This window comes from Biomphalaria glabrata, chromosome 9, assembly GCF_947242115.1.
Source record: "Biomphalaria glabrata chromosome 9, xgBioGlab47.1, whole genome shotgun sequence".
NCBI lineage: Eukaryota > Metazoa > Mollusca > Gastropoda > Planorbidae > Biomphalaria > Biomphalaria glabrata.
The window spans coordinates 26,949,599-26,970,989 of record NC_074719.1 but is presented as its reverse complement, the minus strand read 5'-3'; the positions used below and the strand labels follow the sequence as shown (position 1 = coordinate 26,970,989).

Below are 21,391 nucleotides of genomic sequence, written 5' to 3'. Positions count from 1 at the left end.
TTGCACCCCCCTGCAAGAAACCCTGCGGGCGCCCATGGGTAGGACAAGTTTGTCTCATTTCGTAGAATATTCCTGTTGTGGCAATAGTGACTAATTGTGGAGTGGAATTATTGCCCTTGTGCTTTACACATGAACTGTGCATAGAAGGAGTGAAGTTCGGCTCTTTGTCGGCTAAAGTAGAAAGTAAAGTTTCCCTATCAAACATTGCGATCTATGGGGCAGATGATGTTAAGGTCATCTGTTTCTTTGGTTAAAGACCAGGGTGTTATGTAGCCAGCATAACGACCAACCGCCTTTAGTATCCCCAACTTAAGTCAGGTACTCATTAGAGTTGGGTGGAATCAGGGGCGCCCAAAAAATCCCGAAATATTGAACTGCATCTTCCCAAGCACCGCTGTAAGATATCTTCTGATTCTGTGGAAATGACCAGGCTAACGTAGGTGGCATTGCCTGTGCTACTATAGAGACCTGAGCAAGTATCACAGCGTTGCTTATTCTGTCTTGCGATTCATCTCTGCAGCATGTTTTGTACACACTTATTGCTGTAGTTAATAGTAATAAGTATTTCCAAACCAGTATTTCCTAAAACGTACCTAGCATTCTGGCCTCGTTGTACAGACTCTTTGCTTCGTGGTCTTTACCTAACTAGTGACAGAAAAGAACAGAATAATGAACTAACGTAATCAAAACATGTAGCAAATAACTTCGCATTAAGATCATTTTCTATCTTTGTTTAATCTGTATAGACAGGATACATATTTAATAGCAGATACCTATGAAGCTCTTGCATACATTCTGTCCTGCATTATTAGTCATAATAAGTAACATAGTCTATCATTTCAACTCCTTATATGTTAAGTTTTGTTTCGTTTTTATTACTTTAGACTTTAAGAATCACAAGCAAATAAAAATAAGGATCTACTTCAAGTCAGAAGATTAATCAGGAGTACAGTACTTTGCATGGCTACGCAGTCCCTCTGCGACCTACATATTTTGCCATATCCAGCGCAGACAATTAAATGATAGAGGGAGATTAAACTGACAAAGCAAGTCCTATGTATTACCTCCAAGTGGTGACAGACTAATCTGCAGGGGTCTAGGAGAAGGTTTAGCCCCAAGATATGAGGCAGTCATGTCCCGTTGGCGAGCTGCCCAAAAACCAAACCTCTAGCTATAAGTTAATAGCTGCACTGCCTTGTGTGTGTCACGGTAAGGTCCAAGGCGAAGGGAGTAAACCCTAACAATAAATCCAGTTTTGGAGCCTGTAGGCTAGTGCATAGTAAGACCACTGCTCTCTTCAAAACTCCTACAGCCAAATCTAGGAAATGTAGGCACCCGGAAATTTAAGCACCCGGAAATTTAAGCACCTGGAAATTTAAGCACCCGGAAATTTAGGAAAATGGAAATATAGGCACCGGAAAATTAGGCTCTCTTTAATAGCGACCTTAATTTTGAACATAAATAAAACCTTTTAACGAATATTTTATCCTCAGGCTATGGCACATTTCCAGAAAGGTTTTGACGTTATCAAAAATAGCTACTATTACGATTCATGATACAAAAAATAAAAGCTGACAAAACGGAAAGAAAATGACAATCATGAAAATGTGTGGAAAAAATGACTGCGGATTAAGAGTCATTATATAATATAGACATCACAGGATTCATTGGAAGGGAGCTAGAGATGATTCTCCGCTCATAGCTTCACCTCCATCAGCAACCCCTAAGGTTGATGGATGAGTTTTTGAAATTGATAATCATGCAAGTTGTAAAATATTAAGTTACTAATGTCAATACTTTAGATAAAATAATAATACTATCCACTATTTATATTATGTCGGCGGAGTGTTGGCGATAAATGTAATCACCCTCTCCCCATCTCCTTGTACCCTTAAGATGTGCTTGTGGAAAAGTGAGGTTTCTAAATATCCGGTGCCTAAATGTCCAGACACCCCTGCAGCCACCTGACCCCAAATAGCGATGGCATTCCATCTCTATAGAACTGGTCAGTATGGAAGAGAGGCCAGTGTTGACATGTGGGCAGCCCAGCACTCGCAAAGTTTCCGCTAAGACTTTCCCTCAGCAATAGAGAGGTCACTCCATCTCTGATAGTAATGTCTCTGAATATACACGAAGAGTGGTGATATAAACTGTGACAGCAGTTGTGTATCCATTTTTGGCCTCTTTAGTCAAGTGAGACGTTGTAAAGAGAAGAGATTATCTCAAGAGACGTAAAATGCCACAGGAGTTAAATTTAACATTACTAAACGTTTTATTTTACAAAAACTTTCTACGCTATTGGAGAGTTTTAACATTAGAGACAAATCCACTAATAACAATTTTTTTTTCTTCTTGTTGGTGTATCTGGTGAAGACCTACACACTACGGAAGCATATTGCTTAGCGAACCACTTTGAGAAATCATATCATTAGTTTGGAGCAATTTTTCAGCACCAGAGAATCACATTTTTAGGTTTCTAGGCTTTTAGCATAAAGTAATTTGCATTATTTAGTTGGCAACAGAGAACTTTCACTATGACATCCTTGACATTGTATAGCATGTCTATTTCAAAATCTTTCTTAATCTTTCTCTATTCTTTTTAATAGGCTTTTCTCTAAAAAAAAACAACTAAACTAATGAGCTACCTTGTTTGAAACATGCTACCTAGGTCTAAATAAACATTTTTTTCTCCATTTGAGTTGACCTAAATTTGGTTTAAGTTAATTTAACTTTACCACAGACAGATAAATCATTTCATTAGAAAGTATTACATTAAATTCAGTCATTTTACCTAATTGCTATTCCAATCCATATCGTTGGCAAAATGATAGGAGCAATATTCTCATGAAAAGAAATGTGATGTCTGTAGCTACTAAACAAAGAGAACAATCATGTATGTAACATAATAATGACTCATGTGTAATCTTTGTACTTACGTAAATATATGTTTCTCCCATTAAAGCCTTTACTGTAGCGGTGTCTAGTTTTTTGGGTCCTTTCCATTGAGAATATGTCCTATCTGGTTGCATATTTAGAGAAGCATCCCACCATTCCAAGCTTTTATTGAAATCGTTCTCTTGCAAAGAAAGTCATAGGAGATCTTCAAGTGATTATTATAACCTAACTCTTTCAGTGGGAACTATGTTGATCAAAACAATGGAGTTTCTCTAAACTAACAAAAGTCCTCAGGGTGGTTAGAGTTACTAAAACTATCAGTAGCTTTTTTGAGTTACAATATAACTTAACATTTGATTTTATTTTACAAGAAAATTGGTCTCCACCAGCAGCGCTAGTGAAGTTACTCCTTGAGAGTAACCCAGCACTGAAAGAGATAAGATGGGCAACTTATTGGTTTCTAAATAGGAAGGCTTGCTCCTTCCTTTCCCGTTAAGGTCCTGTGTTTGTGAGGATGATAATGGAAAACTGCTACTCTCGAGACGCATGCGGCTCTTCGACTCCTTGGCTGAGGCTCAACCACGAGCTGACACGCCAGAGTATTTATTACATGACCATGTAAGAGACAAGTAAATGTTTGTGTAACACAAGCCTAGAGGCACATTTTTAGAAAGAAACAATTGCTTCTCGGAGGGCATCCATTGGACGAAGCTGATCAAGATAGGAAGTAACATGAACAAAGAAGCTTTTATTTTTCTCATTGGTATTTCTTTAAATGTATAAGAAATAGTGCATATTAATCGAGCAGGATGAAAACAATTATAAAATTGTTTTATATGTGTAATAATACCTTGCCCCTTCTACTAGCTCATTTAATAGAACTGCATTCCTTGTCTTCTACATAGAATTTATTTCCTTGCATAATATATATATATATATAACTGATATATAACCATATATATCTATTTTTAAGATAGTATATATGCCATGCTGTGGCTATCTATAAAATAACACTGTGTCATTGAAATATAATTCATTAACCTTGTTTCTTTTATAAATAGCCTACTCCTATGTGCATGCAATACGCATAACTAGAATAGAGAATAATAAGATAATCTTCTCTACAACTTAGCAGTAGATGCACCTATTTTTGAACGCAGTGAATGTAATGGTCAAATAAATTGTCGTTGCCATTTTCGTGTTGTTTTGTTTGAATGTGACTCCTACAAAGACGGGCTGACTGCTAGTCAGATAGTCAGCCGAAAACAACAAAAAAAAGAAGGAGATTATCATAAAAAGTGTGACGTTTTTCAGACAATTAAAGCTAGACATTGAGAAAGAAATATTTTGTTAGGTAAGAAAACTTTCAAATATATACGGGTAGAAACATGAGCTTAAATATAAGAGATAAACAACCTTACACTTTGACCTTACACTTTGACCTTACACTTTGACCATGAACGTGAAAACAGAAATACAATTGTACTATAAGAAGCAGCAGATATCAGGATCTGATTGGCTAGGATTATAGTGGCAATGTCTTCCACTCCGAAGGTTAAGGAGGAGTGCAGTGTTTCACTTCACCACGCAAGGTCTGCGACCTTCATATTTTGATACATCTGATACAGACAACGCCGTTGTCTTCCAGTTTTTGTTTTTAAAGTATTCTTTTCGTCAAGCACCTTTGTAAGTTTCACCGGGTAAAGTTAGATTGACCCTGACCTTTGTTTAGAAACTCATAATTAATCACCACAGATTTGTTAAAGTAAAATGCTAAACTATTTTATATATTAATATCAAGCTTCGTGAATTTATTGGTCTGACAGAATTAAAATGTTTGCAACTTAATCTAGATCTTTATACAAAATATTAAGGCAAGCAAGTTGAGATAGCACAATAGGTTCTACTTTGTCCTCAGTGTTTTGTATTCCATTGATGTTGTAAGTAATTCAAGACAACGAATTTTTTTTTCAAAGCAAATATAATGGTATAGAAAAGAACTTTGAGAAATGTACCTCCATATGCTACTAATCCGATAAAAAAGGCATCTATACTGCTGAGAGGTGGTCCCTTATAGTCAAGATAATCACCACTGATCATATTGGAAACACTTAGATTATAAGTATTCTGTAAAATATATATAAAACTGTATGAATGGCTCAGGATCAAAGGGAAACCATAAATCGACTCTTTAAGTAGTTACACTGCGTATATATATATATTTAGAACAAGTAAATCTATCTTTTAATAACGCATATATATATATATATAATCAATTGTGTATTATTGTTATACATTTTATTCATAACATTATTACATAATATTTGATATTTATTGTTTATAAATTATGTTTAAATTGCTTGTTATATCTTGCTTATAAAAATAGATATGTTGAATCATTCCTGTAAAAGACCACATTTACCTGCAGACGTAAAAGAGCTAGTAACGCGGTAATGACGTCATCATCATCTGGCAAAAAAATGTCATTTGTTTTGTTTAACATCTGAAGAAAGATGTCTGTGGGGAAAAAATGTGACCTTGAAGTCAATAAAGTGAAGAAGTAAATTTATTACCACATATCACACTGAGGACTATCTGCTATCAATTTTCTTTATTGATGCTCCATTCTAATAATGTTTTCTCAGACCATAATCTTAAATCTAGAGCTGAAAGTGTAGAATTGTGTCTAAAACAAAAGAAACCTAAAGTTGAGCTGTGAACTGGGTCTACAAATTATGCCTTGCATGCAGTAACATACTTTCAGCGTAATGTGTAATATTGAAAGAACTATTAAATATTTAAATAAAAATATAAAACTAAATATTCATTTATTTAAAAGTATGCAGTAACTTCGTCACCATGCTATGTCTGTTTACAAACCGTGGTTCTAGAAAGCTAACAGTTTAAGGTTAGGAACTTGTCCAAGAACAAAGAAAGAAATCCAGTCAACAGGCCCCTTGTAACGTGACACTAGAGGGAAAGAGAGTACCGATATCAAGTACCTTACTTCTAAAACAATACACCTTCCCTTTCACGAACCCTAAGACTGGGCTGATAATACTGGACTACACGACAGACGTAGGTGCGGAGGCTGAGCGGTAAAGCGCTTGGCTTTTGAACCGGGGATCCCGGGTTCGAATCCTGGTGAAGACTGGGATTTTTATTTCGGGATCCTAGGGCGCCCTTGAGTCCACCCAGCTTTAATGGGTAACTGACATTAGTTGGGTAAAATTAAAGGCGGCTGGTCGTTGTGCTGGCCACATGACACCCTCGTTAACCGTAGGCCACATAATCAGATGACCTTTACATCATCTGCCCTATAGACCACAAGGTCTGAAAGGGTACCTTTTTTTCAAGACTCTACTGAAGACTCTACTGATAGTCCTCTTTCTTTTAATTGCCAATTCGTCCTCACAAGTCTCTTGAACGTTTCCAAAAAGTTGTTGTTTAAAATTCAAATACTTATTTCAAGTTGAATCTAATTATTTCATAAAACCTTTAGTATCATTTTTTTTGTTCGGATCCACGGAATTATGTGATGAGGATTAAGTGTACAGTAAGTGGCCAAATTCATGCAGAAGTAACTAGAAGTTAGGAATTACAACGTGGAATTATTTGATCCCCTAGTTCTGAAATTTCCTCTGCTACAAAACCCCACCCATTTCTACCAAGACAGAACGGCCATCCCCCCATGGATATTGGAATGTGAAGAGAAGATCAAGTCAGCAGACGCATATGTCGTTGTTTCTGCTGAATAGTACCGCAGTATCCCGCCAGCTCTCAGCAATATGTTGGACCACTTCCCGCCATCTATTTTCAGCTCTCAGCAATATGTTGGACCACTTCCCGCCATCTAGTTTCAGCTCTCAGCAATATGTTGGACCACTTCCCGCCATCTATTTTCAGCTCTCAGCAATATGTTGGACCACTTCCCGCCATCTAGTTTCAGCTCTCAGCAATATGTTGGACCACTTCCCGCCATCTATTTTCAGCTCTCAGCAATATGTTGGACCACTTCCCGCCATCTAGTTTCAGCTCTCAGCAATATGTTGGACCACTTCCCGCCATCTATTTTCAGCTCTCAGCAATATGTTGGACCACTTCCCGCCATCTAGTTTCAGCTCTCAGCAATATGTTGGACCACTTCCCGCCATCTAGTTTCAGCTCTCAGCAATATGTTGGACCACTTCCCGCCATCTATTTTCAGCTCTCAGCAATATGTTGGACCACTTCCCGCCATCTAGTTTCAGCTCTCAGCAATATGTTGGACCACTTCCCGCCATCTAGTTTCAGCTCTCAGCAATATGTTGGACCACTTCCCGCCATCTATTTTCAGCTCTCAGCAATATGTTGGACCACTTCCCGCCATCTAGTTTCAGCTCTCAGCAATATGTTGGACCACTTCCCGCCATCTAGTTTCAGCTCTCAGCAATATGTTGGACCACTTCCCGCCATCTAGTTTCAGCTATAAGCAATATGTTGGACCACTTCCCGCCATCTAGTTTCAGCTCTCAGCAATATGTTGGACCACTTCCCGCCATCTAGTTTCAGCTATAAGCAATATGTTGGACCACTTCCCGCCATCTAGTTTCAGCTATAAGCAATATGTTGGACCACTTCCCGCCATCTAGTTTCAGCTATAAGCAATATGTTGGACCACTTCCCGCCATCTAGTTTCAGCTATAAGCAATATGTTGGACCACTTCCCGCCATCTAGTTTCAGCTCTCAGCAATATGTTGGACCACTTCCCGCCATCTAGTTTCAGCTATAAGCAATATGTTGGACCACTTCCCGCCATCTAGTTTCAGCTATAAGCAATATGTTGGACCACTTCCCGCCATCTAGTTTCAGCTATAAGCAATATGTTGGACCACTTCCCGCCATCTAGTTTCAGCTATAAGCAATATGTTGGACCACTTCCCGCCATCTAGTTTCAGCTCTCAGCAATATGTTGGACCACTTCCCGCCATCTAGTTTCAGCTCTCAGCAATATGTTGGACCACTTCCCGCCATCTAGTTTCAGCTCTCAGCAATATGTTGGACCACTTCCCGCCATCTAGTTTCAGCTATAAGCAATATGTTGGACCACTTCCCGCCATCTAGTTTCAGCTATAAGCAATATGTTGGACCACTTCCCGCCATCTAGTTTCAGCTATAAGCAATATGTTGGACCACTTCCCGCCATCTAGTTTCAGCTCTCAGCAATATGTTGGACCACTTCCCGCCATCTAGTTTCAGCTATAAGCAATATGTTGGACCACTTCCCGCCATCTAGTTTCAGCTATAAGCAATATGTTGGACCACTTCCCGCCATCTAGTTTCAGCTATAAGCAATATGTTGGACCACTTCCCGCCATCTAGTTTCAGCTATAAGCAATATGTTGGACCACTTCCCGCCATCTAGTTTCAGCTCTCAGCAATATGTTGGACCACTTCCCGCCATCTAGTTTCAGCTATAAGCAATATGTTGGACCACTTCCCGCCATCTAGTTTCAGCTCTCAGCAATATGTTGGACCACTTCCCGCCATCTAGTTTCAGCTATAAGCAATATGTTGGACCACTTCCCGCCATCTAGTTTCAGCTATAAGCAATATGTTGGACCACTTCCCGCCATCTAGTTTCAGCTATAAGCAATATGTTGGACCACTTCCCGCCATCTAGTTTCAGCTCTCAGCAATATGTTGGACCACTTCCCGCCATCTAGTTTCAGCTATAAGCAATATGTTGGACCACTTCCCGCCATCTAGTTTCAGCTCTCAGCAATATGTTGGACCACTTCCCGCCATCTAGTTTCAGCTATAAGCAATATGTTGGACCACTTCCCGCCATCTAGTTTCAGCTATAAGCAATATGTTGGACCACTTCCCGCCATCTAGTTTCAGCTATAAGCAATATGTTGGACCACTTCCCGCCATCTAGTTTCAGCTCTCAGCAATATGTTGGACCACTTCCCGCCATCTAGTTTCAGCTCTCAGCAATATGTTGGACCACTTCCCGCCATCTAGTTTCAGCTCTCAGCAATATGTTGGACCACTTCCCGCCATCTAGTTTCAGCTATAAGCAATATGTTGGACCACTTCCCGCCATCTAGTTTCAGCTATAAGCAATATGTTGGACCACTTCCCGCCATCTAGTTTCAGCTATAAGCAATATGTTGGACCACTTCCCGCCATCTAGTTTCAGCTATAAGCAATATGTTGGACCACTTCCCGCCATCTAGTTTCAGCTCTCAGCAATATGTTGGACCACTTCCCGCCATCTAGTTTCAGCTATAAGCAATATGTTGGACCACTTCCCGCCATCTAGTTTCAGCTATAAGCAATATGTTGGACCACTTCCCGCCATCTAGTTTCAGCTATAAGCAATATGTTGGACCACTTCCCGCCATCTAGTTTCAGCTATAAGCAATATGTTGGACCACTTCCCGCCATCTAGTTTCAGCTATAAGCAATATGTTGGACCACTTCCCGCCATCTAGTTTCAGCTATAAGCAATATGTTGGACCACTTCCCGCCATCTAGTTTCAGCTATAAGCAATATGTTGGACCACTTCCCGCCATCTAGTTTCAGCTATAAGCAATATGTTGGACCACTTCCCGCCATCTAGTTTCAGCTCTCAGCAATATGTTGGACCACTTCCCGCCATCTAGTTTCAGCTATAAGCAATATGTTGGACCACTTCCCGCCATCTAGTTTCAGCTATAAGCAATATGTTGGACCACTTCCCGCCATCTAGTTTCAGCTCTCAGCAATATGTTGGACCACTTCCCGCCATCTAGTTTCAGCTATAAGCAATATGTTGGACCACTTCCCGCCATCTAGTTTCAGCTATAAGCAATATGTTGGACCACTTCCCGCCATCTAGTTTCAGCTATAAGCAATATGTTGGACCACTTCCCGCCATCTAGTTTCAGCTATAAGCAATATGTTGGACCACTTCCCGCCATCTAGTTTCAGCTATAAGCAATATGTTGGACCACTTCCCGCCATCTAGTTTCAGCTCTCAGCAATATGTTGGACCACTTCCCGCCATCTAGTTTCAGCTATAAGCAATATGTTGGACCACTTCCCGCCATCTAGTTTCAGCTATAAGCAATATGTTGGACCACTTCCCGCCATCTAGTTTCAGCTCTCAGCAATATGTTGGACCACTTCCCGCCATCTAGTTTCAGCTATAAGCAATATGTTGGACCACTTCCCGCCATCTAGTTTCAGCTATAAGCAATATGTTGGACCACTTCCCGCCATCTAGTTTCAGCTCTCAGCAATATGTTGGACCACTTCCCGCCATCTAGTTTCAGCTATAAGCCCAAAGTGCAATTGTGGCGTACTCCCTTGGTATCTACGGATGTGTCAGTGCGGCCATGCAGTTGAGGCCATGCAGTTGAGGCCATGCAGTTGAGGCCATGCAGTTGAGGCCATGCAGTTGAGGCCATGCAGTTGAGGCCTTTCCTCAGTGAACTGGGCACACTCAGCCTCTCCAATATGTTCTGCATTCCGGAAGTCGACAAGGCCTTGGATGAAAACGGTCAACCTCAGAACGATCACATGGAGAAAGGGGCAGACGTTTTGCTTAACCAGTTGACCTGGACGGCATGGGCCTTGAAAAAACACCGAGACACTTATGGCACACCTAATAAATGAATAAGTAGATAGTTTGTTTTTTAATCTGTGATCAATTTCCATAGACGTTAATAGATTTTTTATATAAAAACTAAAAAAAAAAAAACTAAGAAAAAAAAAACAGTAAGTGGTGAAACCCTAAATGAAGCCTACAGAATGCGTAGGTAAGAACCAAGAAAACCAAATGATCGCCAAACGATGAGATGAAATCTCTGTTGTAACTTCTGTCACGTTTAGTTGGACACTTTGCACAACGAACTGAACTATTAGAAAAGCAATTTTAGAGAATCATTTGTTGTTGTTTTTACTTGAAAAAAAAAAAAAAAAAAACCTGAAAAACCTATTATCGAAAATAAATTTTCCTAATCTTCTGGGCAAATAAATTGATGGCATTATAATTCAAAGGAGTAAGTTCAAAGAATCTATAATGAAGAATGAAGAAGATTTAAACTTTTTTATACATTTTCTATTTTTTTTAAATATAAATGTTACAAACTTTTTGTACACTTATTTCTTCTACCAAAACAAGAATCAATAAAACAAATTAACCAATTTAGTTAATCAGCTATTGGTAATTAGTTATTTGGTTTGGTACCGAACAAGGGAAAAAAATTGAACTTGAATAATATGGTGGTAAATGTTAAATCAGTGCCCTTTATAGATCGCCGCCATAGAGTTTGAAACTAAAAATAGATAACTATAAAACCTTATATTTTCATAAGCACTTTCCTGGCACAGTGGTTATTATGTTGCACTTGAGGTGGCTTGAACCCTGAGTTCGATTTCAGGTCGTTCAGCTTTATTTTTTAAATGCATTTAAAAAGCCATTACGGTGGGCATTGACCAGATACATTCTTCTTTCTCCCCACTTCCCCGAATGTTCAAAAAAAAAAGTAATAAGAACATAGCGTAATGAGAAAGCTAAAAGCATGACATAGAGCTAAACAAACAGAAATGGTAAAAATATTTCTAACTGCACAGATTTTTTATTGTTAGTCTAAATCTATTACATATTTATTTACATGACTGATCCAAACTAATTGATACAACTGCACTTAATAAATGTTGCATTTCTTAGAAAAGTATTTTTTTAATATTTTCTTGTTTAATATTGTCTTCATATTAGCTTATATTTCTACATAAATATAATCTAGATTTTTTTTTTAATAGAAATCTAGAACATATCTAGAATTCTAGAAGAAGATCTAGAGTATAGATCCATTCATGGAATGACTTAGGAATGTGAAAGTACATGTCCAAATAGATCGATCTAATTCTTGATCTAGAGAATTGATAGCATTATACGCATTATGGCATTATTTGCAAGATCTTTCCTAATTGTTACGATCTTAACGTGACAGACGGACGGACGGAAAGTGGAACCCACAAAACTAATACTGGCTTTTCTCCTTTCAGAGACCACTCAAACATTCGCTGTTCTTACCATAGTTATTCCCCAGTGCGGCCTCATATTTGTCCTGAAATTGTTTAATAACAAGAAAAATAGCATTGGGATGGTCCAGTTCAGCTTGTGTTGTTGAATTGTCCATGTGTATCTCAAGCCAACGATCTGCAAAGAATCTTTGAGAAGAGTAGCATAAATGATTAAAATATTTTCTTTTCTAAATGTATACAATGTATAAAAATTTATGGCACCTACATGTTCTTGAACTTCAACGTTAAACAGTACTCGAGGGCTTGTCAAGTCACCAAAATATTTCTTGAATTACTTAGAAGACTTTCACACTAAACTAAACAATGTCAAGGACACTAAGCTATTGAGGATGAAATGGGTTGCAGGAGCCAACCAGGAAAACCAGTAACATTGGTTTACATGCATGACTAGATGCATGAAGCGTAGGACGTAATCATCTTCTTTTTTGAAGTAACGTCTGTATTATATAAGATAAGAAGATGAACTGAACGTAACAGTTGTCTACAAAATAAAAAGGATTGAGCTTTAGTTTTAACAATTTTTCATTGTCTAGCAGTTGATCTTTGCATCAAATCTCCTAAATTGCCTCTAGTTGGTAGTCCATTTTGTATTTGTGTTTCATGTGTAAGCCAAAGAGTCTGATGCTTTCTTCCTATTAAAATGAGTTTGTTCTGTAAACAGAAGAGCTTAGATCATTGGATTCCAAAGTGCTGAAAGGTGCACTGAAAATATCCAGTACATTTGTAAACAAGAAGCTATTCTCTACACTTAGATCATTGGATTCCATAGTGCTGAAAGGTGCACTGAAAATATCCTGTACATTTGTAAACAAGAAGCTATTCTCTACACTTAGACCATTGGATTCCATAGTGCTGAAAGGTGCACTGAAAATATCCAGTACATTTGTAAACAAGAAGCTATTCTCTACACTTTAGACCATTGGATTCCATAGTGCTGAAAGGTGCACTGAAAATATCCTGTACATTTGTAAACAAGAAGCTATTCTCTACACTTAGAGTATTGTATACACCGGAGACACCGAAATCTACCTATTTCTAGTCTTTCCGCCATGGCCTGATACCAACCTTGGTACATTTCAACTCGGGTAAGTTACTTTGTAACATCTCTTATTATAGTGTAGATGTGAGGTGGTCACTAAGTCTAGTGTTAGAGTAGAAATTGAGTCTTGTGTTTATTTGTTTATAGGGTGCCAGTGTCAGAGTGTATTACTGACTCTATTCTTTGCCAGTGAAGGAGTGTATTACTGACCTTATTCTTTGCCAGTGAAGATGTGTATTACTGACTTTATTCTTTGCTAGTGTTGGAGTGTATTACTGACTTTATTCTTTGCCAGTGAAGGAGTGTATTACTGACTTTATTCTTTGCCAGTGAAGGAGTGTATTACTGACTTTATTCTTTGCCAGTGTCGGAGTGTATTACTGACTTTATTCTTTGCCAGTGTCAGAGCGTATTACTGACTTTATTCTTTGCCAGTGTCGGAGTGTATTACTGACTTTATTCTTTGTCAGTGTCAGAGCGTATTACTGACTTTATTCTTTGCCAGTGTTGGAGTGTATTACTGACTTTATTCTTTGCCAGTGTCAGAGCGTATTACTGACTTTATTCTTTGCCAGTGTCAGAGCGTATTACTGACTCGATTCTTTGCCAGTGTTGGAGTGTATTACTGACTTTATTCTTTGCCAGTGTCAGAGCGTATTACTGACTTTATTCTTTGGCAGTGAAGGAGTGTATTACTGACTTTATTCTTTGCCAGTGAAGGAGTGTATTACTGACTTTATTCTTTGCCAGTGTTGGAGTGTATTACTGACTTTATTCTTTGGCAGTGAAGGAGTGTATTACTGACTTTATTCTTTGCCAGTGAAGGAGTGTATTACTGACTTTATTCTTTGCCAGTGTTGGAGTGTATTACTGACTTTATTCTTTGCCAGTGTCAGAGCGTATTACTGACTTTATTCTTTGCCAGTGTCAGAGTGTATTACTGACTTTATTCTTTGGCAGTGAAGGAGTGTATTACTGACTTTATTCTTTGCTAGTGTTGGAGTGTATTACTGACTTTATTCTTTGCCAGTGAAGGAGTGTATTACTGACTTTATTCTTTGGCAGTGTTGGAGTGTATTACTGACTTTATTCTTTGCCAGTGTCAGAGCGTATTACTGACTTTATTCTTTGCCAGTGTTGGAGTGTATTACTGACTTTATTCTTTGCCAGTGAAGGAGTGTATTACTGACTTTATTCTTTGCCAGTGTCAGAGCGTATTACTGACTTTATTCTTTGTCAGTGTCAGAGCGTATTACTGACTTTATTCTTTGCCAGTGTTGGAGTGTATTACTGACTTTATTCTTTGCCAGTGTCAAAGCATATTATTGAACTCGATTCTTTGCCCGTGTTGTATGTATTATCCTCTCAGAAATTTCTTCTACAGTCTTCAGTGTCTTTTTCAGATTGTCGATCATTGACGACGTGAGTGTCAGTGGCCGTAACAGAGGAGTTGGTGCCAGTTGGGATCAGTTGAATTCTAACTCTAACATTGTGAATGTTTTCAGTTTTGTGTCGTCATCGGTCAGCGTCTGGTTTACTATGAAACCATGGTGACAAGTTTGTAGTAGCAAGGTGCTTGATTAGTTATACTGGATTATTAATATATATATATATATATATATATATATATATATATATATATTGTTACGAATCTCACTATCCAGGCTCTCTGCAAACTGCACCATACACCACCAACTTAAAGAACTTGACAACTCAGGGCTCCAAAGTAACGTAACACTTTAAAAGTTGAAGAAATAACAGCCAATACTGTACAATTGGCAGCACGTAACACAAGACCGTACAAATATCTCTTCGATAACAGCGTTCCGCCGTATCAACTCTTGCACTGGCCTCTCCGTCTCGTTCCGGGATTGCACTGGGTTCAACAGTTCAGGACTGACTTCACACAATAGGCTCGTTGTGTCGGACTCGATCACAGACCAAGATCAAGACGCCAGTCGTCTCAACTGTACTTGACAGTACTCCGCACTGAACCGCCGTAATGCTCCGTACAGAACCACACCGTTGAACTGTGCTGTAGTCGACCGTGTTCTGAGCCCTGTAGTAGACCTTCTGTCGTGAACCGTCTTGACTGCGACACCTCCGCTCTTATATAGGGTCCCTACTGGCCTTCTCGAACCGGACAGAACGCCGCTCGACGTTTCTAGGTGGTCAGATGACTACAACTCTCGTGACGCTCCTGAGCTCTGTTCACGACGTCGATCCTTCCCGGACCGCCGTCGATCCTTCCCGAACCGCCGTGTTGACACCCGTCTCGGCTGACCGTAGTAGCTCGTCACGGTTGACCGCTCGTCTAGTGCTGGCCTGGGGCGATTTGTGTCGGCTGACTACACACACACCACTACCCCTCTCTGTGCCACCACCGAGTTTATAACAATATATTAGGGGTGCACCGGATAGTACTTTTTGATATCCGGCAGGGGCCAGATATGACCGGATAGTAAAATTTGATATTCGGCCGGAGCCGGATACCTAAGTGTCTTGTTAATAGCTTGTGTTGCTGAACATTTTACGAAACTGTTAAATAACATACCTATATTGGTTGGTTTTATTTTTTTTCCTTTTATATACCTTATTGTTTTAAACTCTGTTACTGATTGATTTATTCAAACTTAACAGTATTTCTAAAAATCTGTATAGCATGATTGTGTCTGTGTGTATGTACGATGCCACCAACTGTAAAGGATGTGTGTAGGAAGGTCAATGTAAATAATGTTAGTATATATTTAACTAGTTAATAATGTAAATCTCATAAGTAAAGTGCAATCTGCCTTGTATAGTGGTCGTATGTATGTGTTCATGAATTTCTGACCAACAACCTGGTCAGATATACCTAGTGAGCCTACACATGTAGTCCTAGTGTAGTGTGTATAGTTGTTTGTGTTTACCATCAAGCATTGTTTTTTTTTCCTTGAGCATACGCACGCAATAGAGTTGGGTGTCAGTCAAAAAAGATAACACATTGGCATGGTCAGTCAAGCCTATAGATAAATTATACCCGTCCACTAGTTAGATATTAAGGTTGTTTTTTTTTACGCTCCAGCATATTGTTTCTTTGTTTGCTAGATCTAACTGCGGTACTATTATTCAATTTATTTTATTCCGTTTTAAAATTTACTGTAAGTTTTTCCTTTATTTATTAAGTCAAAAGAATTAAACAATGAAATTAGCTTTCTTTCTAAACATTTTAATACAAGGCAAAAAAATACAGACACGCAAACATGCACATCTTTGTTTTATGTATTTTATTGTGCAAAGAACGTACGCAAGAAACATTAAATGCAAAGAACGTATGTTAGAAACATCTTCCTTAATTATTACTTATTAATTATTTTATTCGTGGTTTCAGTAACTGTTACAAAAAGGAACCATAATAAGCCTGTGGATGTCAGGTGTGTAAAAGTCGTCCTAGCCTGATACACAGTGGCTAAGTACGCATCTTAAGTAAAAAAAATAGTAATAACAAGGAGTTAATTGACTGTCACAAATTATTAAGAATATTGTTATCAAATCAAGACACTTAACTGCAGGAGTAATATTCAAGTTAAGACGTTAGAAAAATTATTTAACCGTAATATTTATTTACAGTGTAATATCCTTTGTTAGCACGTTGTGTTTTTTCATTCTGGCTTAAAAATGGTCAATGTCTATCAATAAATTGGGAGTCAAGGACCAAAGAAATAAAATAAAGAGTAGTGGGTGTTTAGCTCTACTACAAAATAATTAGTTACTGGCTTACTGGGCTATATAATCTCGCGGTTTGTGTTCTGTGTAGCTAAAGATCACTCGTTTAGGTGCGTGTGATCTTTAGTCCAGCTTACTAATTGAGATCTATGTTCAAGTAACTCGGCACACTTGAAAAGGTGTGGCCTCTAGCCCAACCATGTGATTAAAATTTTTCTCCAAATAAGCAAACTCTTTGTCCGGATACCCGTGTAGATGTTTGGCTTTAAGTCCAGCCCCCCCCCCCCCCCCATTAAGATTAACTACTAAGCAAACAAACATAGTTCCCTCGTGTGACCTCTAGAGAGTGGTTACGTCCATCGTATCTGACTTGGGGTCACCTGTCAATCAATGAACTCAATGTGATGAACTAAACAAATAAAAGGGGGAGGGAGTTGTTCATCTGGAAATATACCTAGTTACCTTAGAGGTGTGGCTCTTGTAGTCCAGCCCCCCTAATAAAGATTAACTACTAAGTAAAAAACTCAGTTCCCTCGAAAGGTGTGACCTCTAGAGAGTGTCAATACGCTGACATTAAACCTACGTCCATCGTATTTAACTTGTGGTCACCTGCCTATAAAAAAAAACTCAATGTGATGGACTAAACAAATAAAAGGGGTGGGAGTTGTTCATCTCTACCTCTGGAGATATACCCGCACAGCTAGACAGACGTCTGGTCAGCATGACGTAGTCTAGGAATGTAGCATTTTAACATGTTAACTAACGTACTCAAAGGTCAAGACAAATTGAAAAAAAGTGCCAGCCATTGCTGCTCTGTATGTAAAGCGCATTTATGATGTAAAGTTTCATTTCTATTTATATTAAGTTATTAACACGCCTTGTCTTTATAATAAACGATGTTTGGTGCATATTCATAATGGCTCTATTTTTAAGCACTTTATTTTGTTTTAATATAAACATTAATACATTCTACAACAGACATTAATGGAACGAGGTCCACTTTATGCATATTAAATAGGTGTATTTTTTACTATTCGGTTTACTATCCGGTAGTGATATCCGACCGGAGCCAAATAGCACCGGATAGTAAAAAATGCCGGATATTCGGCAGAAGCCGGAGCCGGAGCGACTATCCGGTGCACCCCTATATACTATATATCATTCCCGTGTACATATACATTTATAAGTATCATATAATTAAATTCATAATTTTGTTATTTGAATCCTACACATAGTTGGTTACTCTATGTAACACTGTGTGTAAGTGGTGATCTTGTCAGACGGAAATTCGGAACAACCTAAATAATTCTGAACACTGACACATGTCACTACAAACCGACTATATGTACATGTCACCACAGGCCAACTATATGTACATGTCACCACAGGCCAACTATATGTACATGTCACCACAGGCCAACTATATGAACATGTCACCACAGGCCAACTATATGTACACGTTACCACATGCCAACTATATGTACATGTCACCACAGGCCAACTATATGTACATGTCACCACAGGCCAACTATATGTACATGTCACCACAGGCCAACTATATGTACAGGTTACCACATGCCAACTATATGTACATGTCACCACAAATCCAAACGAATAAATCATATTATTTGGAGATGACATTAGATTACAAATTATACAGCAACGAAAATGTACCAAACATTTGTCTATTTAGCGTTACAATGTACCTGACATCACGGCGTTAAATTGTCAACGATGATGAGACTTTATAAAGCACGAAAGTCAGACATTCAGGATAAGCTAAAATCGATTAATTGATTTTGAAAAAAACAACATCACACTAATCTGCAGACATCAAGGCTACGGTAATCCTGCGGTCATGAGATGTCTACACTTTGGTGTAGAAAAACGCACAATACAAGTCTATTAAAAAAGCGCAATACATAGACTGTTTAAACTATCCTTAAATTCTAACCGAGAATTGAACTATAGAAGCTCAGGTCAGTGCCGTTATTATTTTTTTTTTTGGTAATCTGGATCCACGGCCTCTTCCCAGCCAGTGCCCACGATGTGTGAGTCTTCTAAAAAGGTGTGACGCCATGTTTGATGTGAATGGTCTTGTTCGGTCACCCTTTGTCTTATGGGGCGAGTGTTCATGCAGAAAAGGACTACTCCATTGGTGACATGATCTCAGGATGTTATTTCAAGTATCGTTTTCAGCCATCGCTTCTACCTTTATGGATGACTTCCTATTGGCACAAGGTTACAAAGTAGCCCACAGACATGTGGACTAGAACTGATCAAAGAAGAGGGCATGTGTAAGAGGTAGGACACAAGTGTGACACTGGACTTTACTTAAGAACTGTTTCATAACAGAAACAAAGAATGTATTTCATCCTTAAAAGCAACTATTGATCAATGTACCAAATGTGCAACTAGGATAGAGATATAATGTGGGTACAAAAAGCATTGAGTAGTGGACTCTAAACAAAGAACATAAACTAACTTTTTCAACGCTGCGAAGCACAAGCCTGGCACCAACACTGACTTTTAGATCTAAAAAAAAAGTCCATATTTTAGATACTAAAATAATTCTTGTAATATTAAATACAAAATAGAACTAGAGGTTGTTATATCAGATACTAAAATAGTTGTTGAGATATCAGATACGAGGATAAGTGATGAGATATCAGATACGAGGATAAGTGATGAGATATCAGATACGAAGATAAGTGCTGAGATATCAGATACGAAGATAAGTGCTGAGATATCAGATACGAAGATAAGTGCTGAGATATCAGATACGAAGATAAGTGCTGAGATATCAGATACGAAGATAAGTGATGAGATATCAGATACGAAGATAAGTGTTGAGATATCAGATACGAAGATAAGTGTTGAGATCGGATACAAAGATATGTGCTGTCATGTCAAGTACTAAAATAGTTGCTGCGAAATACTTCACTTACTGTGTCATGACTTTGATCCTGTCCAGCTGATCATCTATAAAAGTTTTGAGTTGTTGCAACAGACTCTCCTCATTCTTGACCATGCGTTCTATCTTTATGGATGACGTCATGACGTCGCATGACGTTCCTTGTACTAATGTCAGTGCAAACGTCAATTGAACAAGAATTCGAGCTACGGCGTTCATTTTGCTAAACAGAACAATGTGTATCCGTGGAAACAAAAAATTGATATAAATTTAATTATATCTCATGTTGTATAAATTATGTGGTCTTAACAGAAACGATCAGATATCAAAATAAACTAGACTTTGACAGAAGTGCATAGATATATAATGATGTTTAAGTCACTAGACTTAAAGTGTAATCTGATTGTGATCTGACATCCAGATGCTTAATGTCAAAATTCAACATCGAAATTTAAACATACTTTTTTGTAGTTATTAAGTTCTCCTATACTCCTAAGCAAGCAATTCTTGTATATATATATATATATATATATATATATATATATATATATATATATATATATATATATATATATATATATATATATATATATATATATATATATATATTTCTCTTCATTGCTCAACAGTTTGTAAAACAAGTTAAGGGAATATCACTCTTTTATTTCTGCAAGTCGGACGGACTAGAGTTACCCCACGAAAAAAAAAAGAAGGGGGGGGGGGAACAAGTAGTATTCTTAACCACTGTGGGGCCCAAAGCGAAACGAATTTTGCGGCCCCAGTTTGGGTAGGGATACGGATTATAAGTGAAAATTAAGAGTTTGTATTAGAAAATATAATCATTCTTTACTACGCACAGAATTACTTCACGATTTTTTGCGTGTAGCGAACATACAGTATATCATAAAAATTATGTTTCCTACATAGATAACGCTCAATAGCAAGAATTACCAAATGTTTCGATCTATCTTTGAGAATTGTTGACCTCAAGTAATTCTTCATTAGTTTGAGGCGCGAGAAGCTTCTTTCACTAGATTCCACAATTACGGGTATAGCATAATGCTATTTTTTTATCGCGCGCAGGATTGGCGTTTTCCATATTGAATGAGACCCCAAAATGACAATTTTTGTGTTTATATTTCAGGAGATTTGTATGAGTTTTCTAAAGATTTTAATAATTTCAGGATATTTCCAGGACTTTTTCGTATATTTTGCAATTTCAGGAGATTACCATGAGCTCCTGGTAAATCGACAGGAAGCCGCTGGAAATATGTTATAAGTTATAATTTATACACCTAGAATTAGCGCGGGTCCTATGAAAGTGCGGGGCCCACTGCGGTCGCATTGGTTGCAGTGGCCTAAGGCCGGCCCTGCAAAATAGCGGCGTATGCTACGCCGCCCGACGACTAGTATATATATATATATATATTGTTATAACATTTACAGTAAGCAAGTGAACCGCAAGGAAACAATGACAATACAAGTTTAATAAAATAGATCCCAAAGCAAGGCGGATCTCAACAACCAACCCAAACCAAACATCCCCACCTCCTCTTCCTTTTCTTCCATTCATTTAGTCTCTTTTATATTGCACTGGTGCGCAGCCTTAGAGCCACTACAGAGCATGGTCATTACAAAAACCTCGCCCCCAAACACTATTTCCGGTATTGAAAGCCAACAAAAGGCATATTCTGAGGTATCTACACTGCATTATTCTGCTATTTAAAGTTTTATTTAAAAAACCTTATGTAATATGCT

General features: G+C 38.2%; 1 protein-coding gene across 1 annotated transcript in view; it reads left to right on the top strand.

The window, feature by feature from the left end:
• The first annotated feature begins 13,039 nt into the window (after positions 1–13,039).
• Positions 13,040–21,391, top strand: part of LOC106079864 (zinc finger protein 345-like) — a 34,681-nt gene continuing 26,329 nt past the window's right edge. Inside the window, exon 1 of the mRNA XM_056042868.1 lies at positions 13,040–13,060. The gene's annotated coding sequence lies outside the window, so the exon portion shown is untranslated. The remainder of the gene's footprint in view (positions 13,061–21,391) is intronic.